Source organism: Panthera tigris, chromosome C2 (assembly GCF_018350195.1).
Source record: "Panthera tigris isolate Pti1 chromosome C2, P.tigris_Pti1_mat1.1, whole genome shotgun sequence".
Classification (NCBI taxonomy): domain Eukaryota; kingdom Metazoa; phylum Chordata; class Mammalia; order Carnivora; family Felidae; genus Panthera; species Panthera tigris.
Genome location: NC_056668.1, coordinates 1,525,603 through 1,532,163, shown reverse-complemented (window position 1 = coordinate 1,532,163; position 6,561 = coordinate 1,525,603).

The following is a 6,561-nucleotide window of genomic DNA, read 5'->3' as shown; positions in this document are numbered from 1 at the left end:
CCATGAGAAAGGGATCTACCTGCCTTGCTTGAGTCCCTTCCCCAGGGCTAGTTGGGGGAATAAAATGTGTTAATAAAATTTAAAAATATTTTGTAAGCTGTTAATTATTCATTTTGCCCTCAATTCTTTCCTTGCCTATTTTTAAAGGGTCTTGAAAGGAGGTGCCTGTAGAACTTGGTCTCTTAAACCTGGCGCCCTCGATCCTGCCTAGGAAGGTGCCCCGGGGAGGCTGAGCCCGTCTGCCCGAGGCTCTGGGATGTGGTCCGCGGCCTCGCCTGCCAGGCTCCTGCCCCCCTGGCGTGTGCCTGACCTACTGAGAGGTTCGCCATCCGTCACCGTATAAACGAGCTGCCCACGGTCGGCACGGTTGCAGCCCGTTAGCTCTTCCTTGCCAAGTGCAGGGGTCAGTTTAGCTTAGCCACTTTATAAATTTTTCAGAGATTTCAAGTTGGAAGTCGCAATTGGCTTTTACTTTTCTAAGCGATCCACTGTTATGATTAGTCATGTATACATATCACAGATGAGAGGATGAATGTTTAGTTAGTTAAAAGTACTTTGAAACAGCTGCTGAAGGACTAGAATTCTTTTGTAAATCGAGAAGCATGTGATCTCACACGGTCGCGGCTTAAAGTTTCCTTTTAATGGATGTTAGGATTAGTAGACATACCCCGCGTACCAGTCACATTAGCACCTAAACAGCAGGCGCTCGCTCGCCACGGGCCTGAGGGCAGGGGGAGGCTCTGTTCCTCCCTTAAAAGGCCTGCAGCCCTGCGGCTGGAGCAGCGGTAGGAAGGCAGCGGAGTTGATCAGGGGTGTCGGGAGGACGCGGGGGCATTGCCGTGCCCGTGGCAGGCGTGGGAGAGCCGCTGTGACGGCCTTTTCCACGGAGCCCACTGCAACCCCAGGGCGCGTGTCAGGACGGTGCTGGGTTTGGTCCTGGAGGCGCCGGGGTGAGGCCATCTGACCGTCTGGGGGCCGGGGGCCTCCTCACTCACTGGGAGAACTTTGCGAGTGCAAGGTCTTCCCAGAGGAGGTGGGGCGTGAGCAGGTACAACAACACCTGTTGTACAGGTGTGATCACGCTGAAACAAACCTGAAGACCGTTTGTCACTTAGCTGTTGATGATGACGACGGGGTGTCTGGGCTCCCTGGTCAGCTCCGGTCCGGTTGCCAAGTACTGGTTTAGGTGGCTGTTACTGTCCCGTTAGCAGCCAGCAATATTGAGCATTCTGTTCAATCCTTTGAAATAACCCCGTGCGGGAGGCACTGCCGGCAGCCCCGGATCCCGGGAGGGGAAGCCCGAGGCACCGGGCGCTGGGGAGCTGGACTTTCAAGCAGACGAGCCCAGCTCCGTTGCTAACTGCGGGCGTGTGGGTCCCAATGTCGTGTACGGAGGCCAGGGCTTGCCGGGCAGGGGGGCCCGGAGCTGTTCCTCAACAGCAGCCGCCGTAAAGCAGGGCGGCCTTCGGGAGGCACGCTTCTCCAGCTGGCGGTCCGAACCTGCTCACAGGCGAGCTTTGTGGGGGCCCAGTCAGCTGGTGATGGACGGCGTTGTGAGCTTAGTCCTGTTCCCTCCTCCCAGAAGTGCAAAAGTGCATGATTTTGGATGTCTGATCTCCCGCGGTGGTCAGGAGGAGGTGACGCACTTGAGTCCTGATGTCCGGCTGCCGGCCACAGAGTTGGGGCCGGCAGGCAGGTACGGCAGCTGTGTGGCACGCCGGTGTCCTCGCTGGGTGCTCGGGCCGGGGTGGCGGGCAGCTCCCGCGGAGGCTCTGGGTGGCCCGCGTCCTCCCCGGCAGGGCACAGCCGGAACCCGCTCAGAGGTCACACGGGGGCGGCGGATGCAACCATGCGCCGTTCACCTGAGTCGTGTAGTTAAGGTTGTGACTTCCTGTGGGCACGTGTCTTTGGCCTCAATGGGAGTCGACCCCTTTGCCCGCATCCTTGGGGTTTGAACTTTGCGTAGTCGGTACGTGAGTTTAGTTGTAGAGAGAGCTGGTTTTATTTGTAGCCGTGAAACCCCAGCGTTCCTGCACGAGTCCTGCACTCTGCTCGCAGCTGTGACGTGTGTGAGGGGTGTGCGAGGAGGGGGCGCTCGCCCTCCAGCTTCACCCGCCGCGCGGCCTGCCGGGCCGTTACCCAACCCACGGTGTCGGGGCGGTGAGCCCAAGAGCCCTGGCCTTGCTCAGGGGGGTTCAGTGTCTCCGAAGGTCTGGGGCAAGGGTACCCGCCTAATTAAGTGTTAGGGACGAGGACTTCTCCTTCAGAGGGCTTTGTTTGATCCTTTCCTGCAGAGCCAAAAGCCGAAGAGCCCTATTTGCCACATGGCCTCTTCGTGTAAGGAGCTGCGTGCTGGCTTTACCGGTGGAGACTGGGTCCTTTGCGCGAGGGTGGGTGCTGGGGGGAAGGACAAGTGCTTTCTGGGGGTGCCGGGTAAGATGGCCTGGGCTGCGGGTCCCCACGTCCTCCTGTCCTCAGGACCAGCGCCCCTGGGGCTCAGCACAGGACAGCTGCTGGTTGGAGCTGTTTTATCACAGGATCCGTCTGGAAATTGGCCTTGTCTGAGGGGAGGGGTCCGGGCAGGCCCTGTGCCTGAGCTCGCTGGCAGCGTCTTTGAAGGACGCTTCTTGTTTCTGAGTTTCTCTTAAGAGATTTTATGTTTTATTTGAAAACAAAACACGCTCACCGTACGCTGGGCGTACTTTGCGGAGATGCGAAACAGGAAGAAAGAGGCACCGTTAGTCTCATTGCCTGGTAGCAAATATTGGTTACAGTTCCTGGGGTTCCCTGGAGTCTTTTTGTACACAGATGTATTATTCATCCCGCTGACGTGGCGGATGGCCTGCTGTCACTCTGGATTTCCGCAGGCCTCCTCGGGTCACCGGAACAAGACGCGGTGCAGGTTAGCAAAGAACGGCCGGCCCGGGGGGGAGGGGTCTATGTGCTGCTTTTCCCCGGAGAGATTTCGCTGCACGTGTTTTCGGTCCACGCTGTGATGATCCCGTGTGGAGCGGCAGTGCTGTTGAATTCCTTGGCTGTTTTCCGCTCAGGACACAGGTAGTGGAGGCGCCTCTGTGGGGTGCTGCTCCTTACCCGGTTCTTCTCTGCGGGACGTTTACCCCCTGCAGAAAAGAGAGGGCATGTGCACGGGCGAGCAGGGGAGGGGCAGAGAGAGAGGGAGAGAGGATCCCAAGCAGGTCCGTGCTGTCAGCGTAGAGCCCGATGCGGGGCTCGAACCCACAAAACCATGCGATCATGAGCTGAGCAGAGATCAAGAGTCAGACGCTTAACCCCCTGAACCCCCCAGGCGCCCCCTCTCCTTTAGTGTTGGGGGATCTCTAACACATAACCTCGTTGGTCACGGAAAACAGAGGCCCCAAGCCCCACTCAGAAGACCTCCACTTCCTGATGCCTGGTAAGCAAGCCCACCTGCAGAGGTGCCAAGAACCAGGACCGGAAGCCCCCGTCTGGAGGCCCTGCCACCACACCAGCATGCTCCCCTGGCACCAGAGGCGCCTCTTCTGGCCCGTTGGCCTTTTTGGGTTGTTTTGATGTATGGGGCCAAAGGGTGGGTGGTCGTCCTGAAGGGAGCAGGTGCCCAGGCCAGGGAGGGCTCAGAGCACCTCCCACACCCTGCTTATCTGTCCTTCCCCGCCTGCCATCCCGGTGATTCAGGCGCCCCCCACCGAGCCATGAACTGAGACTTTCATCTCCTGGGCTGGGAAGATGTGGGTGCTGCCTCTGACACCAGGGCCACACGCCCTGCTGGACCCGAATGCGGGAGAGCAGGTGCAGAGCAATGCTCTCGAGTGCTCGCCCCCCTCCCCGCTCTGTGTCTCTGTCTCTGTCTCCACCTCCAAACCCCCCCCCCCCCCCCAGTCGCCTTCTCTCTGGAGACACAGAGCTCATTCCTAGTGTTGGGAGCATTGAGTCCCTCTGGGAATGGTCGTACGACAGTAAAGTGTAGCTGGATAGGGAGAGCTCCCTGGCCTACTTAATGAGTTGTTTTAATGTTTGCAGTGAGGTTTAATTTCCCATAAAACATTAGATTATTCAGAGTTTAAAAAAATAATGTTTTCCCTCAGGTCATAAAAATGTTTTCACTAATGTTTACTAATTCACTTTACAAAATAAGATGAAGGGTTTTAAAATATAAAACAAACTATTCTTTTTAAGAAAATGTTTATTTATTTTTGAGACAGAGAGTCCCAAGCAGGCTCCACCCTATCAGCACAGAGCCCAACATGGGGCTTGAACCCACGAACTGCGAGATCATGACCCGAGCTGAAACCAAGAGTTGGGTGCTTAACCGACTGAGCCACCCAGGCGCCCCCAAAGTAGTCTTTCTTAAAGCCAGCTTTTTTGAGATATAATTGATAACAAAACACTGCACATATTTTAAAGTGTGAAATTTAGTAATGTTGAGACACTGGTGAGACCACTGTCACAGTGAAGGAGGTGAGTGTGCCCATGGCCTCTGAAGGTCACTTGCACCCCCGGGACCCTCCCCCCCCCCCCACCCGACCTCCACTTCTTTACTTTCTGTCTCTAAAGATCCCTTTGCATTTTCTAGAGCTCCCAATCCCTGGGGCCAGACAATAGGTACTGTTTTGGTCTGGCTTCTTTCACTGCTCGTCGTTACTTAGAGATTCATCCGTGTTGTATCCGTCAGAGTTCATTCTAAAGTGGTCTTTCCTCTTACTTGCTAAGGACATGGAATATCCTTGGAATATATTTAATTCAGTTAGTAGAAGACATGGCAAAGTCCATTTTGGTTGGTCCGTTAAGACCAAAATGCCGGGGAACGGAAAGAAGGGCCAATGGGGCTGAGGCGGTCTAGGCGGCGGCACCAGGGTCCCGTGGGAGCAGCGCCTTGGACTTCGGTCTTCCCGACTGAGGTGAGTCCCGCGTTCTGCGCCTCGGATGCTGTCCCGCTCGCTCTTGCCGGACTGGCCCCTGCTCAGGGGCAACGAAGCAGACGGGCTCTCCAGTACCACGGAACGGTCTGCGTGCAGGCGGCTTCCTCAATTGAATTTAAGTAATATAAAAAAATTTAAATTGAGCCACGGCCTCTGGCGAGACCGTTATTTCCTCCTGCATTTCTTTTCCTTTACAGAAGCAGCAAGTGCAATGGAGCCTTGTGCCCTCCTCCCCAGCCTCTTTATTAAGCACTGACTTCTTGAAGTACCTTCATGGCCAGTTCCCTGCTCTTGGGATTCACAGTCTAATATTTGAATGTTCTTGCACGTTAAGGGTTCATTATTATGTTACCACGTAAAGACCTTACCTCTCCCCGTAGTATTAAACTAGGATCGACTTCACCCTCCTGAAACCTCAGGTAGCCAGGGAAGGTCTGGTCACTGTGGAAGCTGAAACATCAATGACTGTAGTTAATCTACTTGGAAGGTTTTTGCAGCTCAGGACAATTGAAAAACACCTATCGTCTCAGATTTCCTCTTTTCTTCTGATTTTCTCATGTCATTGAAAACTCCATCCACCCCTTTGACAGAGTCAGGATCCTTGGAGTCACCCACCGGTGGTGTTCTCCACGCGGTCATCCCTCTGTCCCTGGCTGTCCTCCCCGCCTCGGGTCTCAGCCCTCCAGCCGTTGCCCGCAGAGCCAACAGAACCATCTTTCTGAAAACACGCCGGGTCGCTGCTTCTTCCTGAGGTGCATGTTCGGTGCCTCCTGCCGAGAGGCCTCCCGGCCTCCTCCTCACCAGAAGCCTCGTGATGGGCCCTCCTGTGTGCTCATCTCAGCTACGGGGCGTCGCCGTGTCCTTCCGGAGCCCCCGGGCTCACGACTCAGGCCCCACTGGTGGCCCTGGGCTCACTTCCCACCGGCTTCTGGTCCTGCTTCTGGGGGCACCGATTTTTAGGACTGGTTAAGCACTGAGAATGGAAACCACATCAGAAGTGAGGAAGAATGCTTCCTTGTCTTAGCATCCTTCCGTTGACCGCTGATCTGATTTTCTTCACTTGTCTTGAGCAAATTAAGCCTTTGTATCTTGAGATAATTGGTGTCGGCAAACATCAGAGTCTACTCAGTTGAGCGTTTCTCTTTCACTGCATACTCTTGTAATGGTCTTGTGCATCTACAAGGTAGAAAATGGGAGTGTTTAGCCCTGATTTCCAGAGTCTAATTGAATTATAATGATAAATATCACCTTAAAAGCAAATGCAATTGTTTCATGCAATTCTTATTGGCACAGCAGACCCATCAGGTGTTGAGTGACCCAAATGGTCCCACACTTGCGGTCGGTACGAGCGTGCCGAATCCCGTACGACCCCTATGTTATCAGCTTTGCCGTGGCATTTGAGTTTCCTTTTGTTAGCAGGTAGTTGGGTACAAATCCTTTGCAGAGACCAGTGTGGCTAATTCGGGGTCATCCTGTTTTCAGAGGACGCTGTCCTGAGCCCAGGAGCAGTCTCTGTGAGAAAGTTCCGGAAAGGCGCCGGTGCCAGCTGAGCTGGGCTGCCCTGCGGGCCCCACCCCCCACTCCAGCCCCTTCGGGCTCTCGGTCACCTAATTCCCTGTCTACGTCTCAGGGACGATCCAGG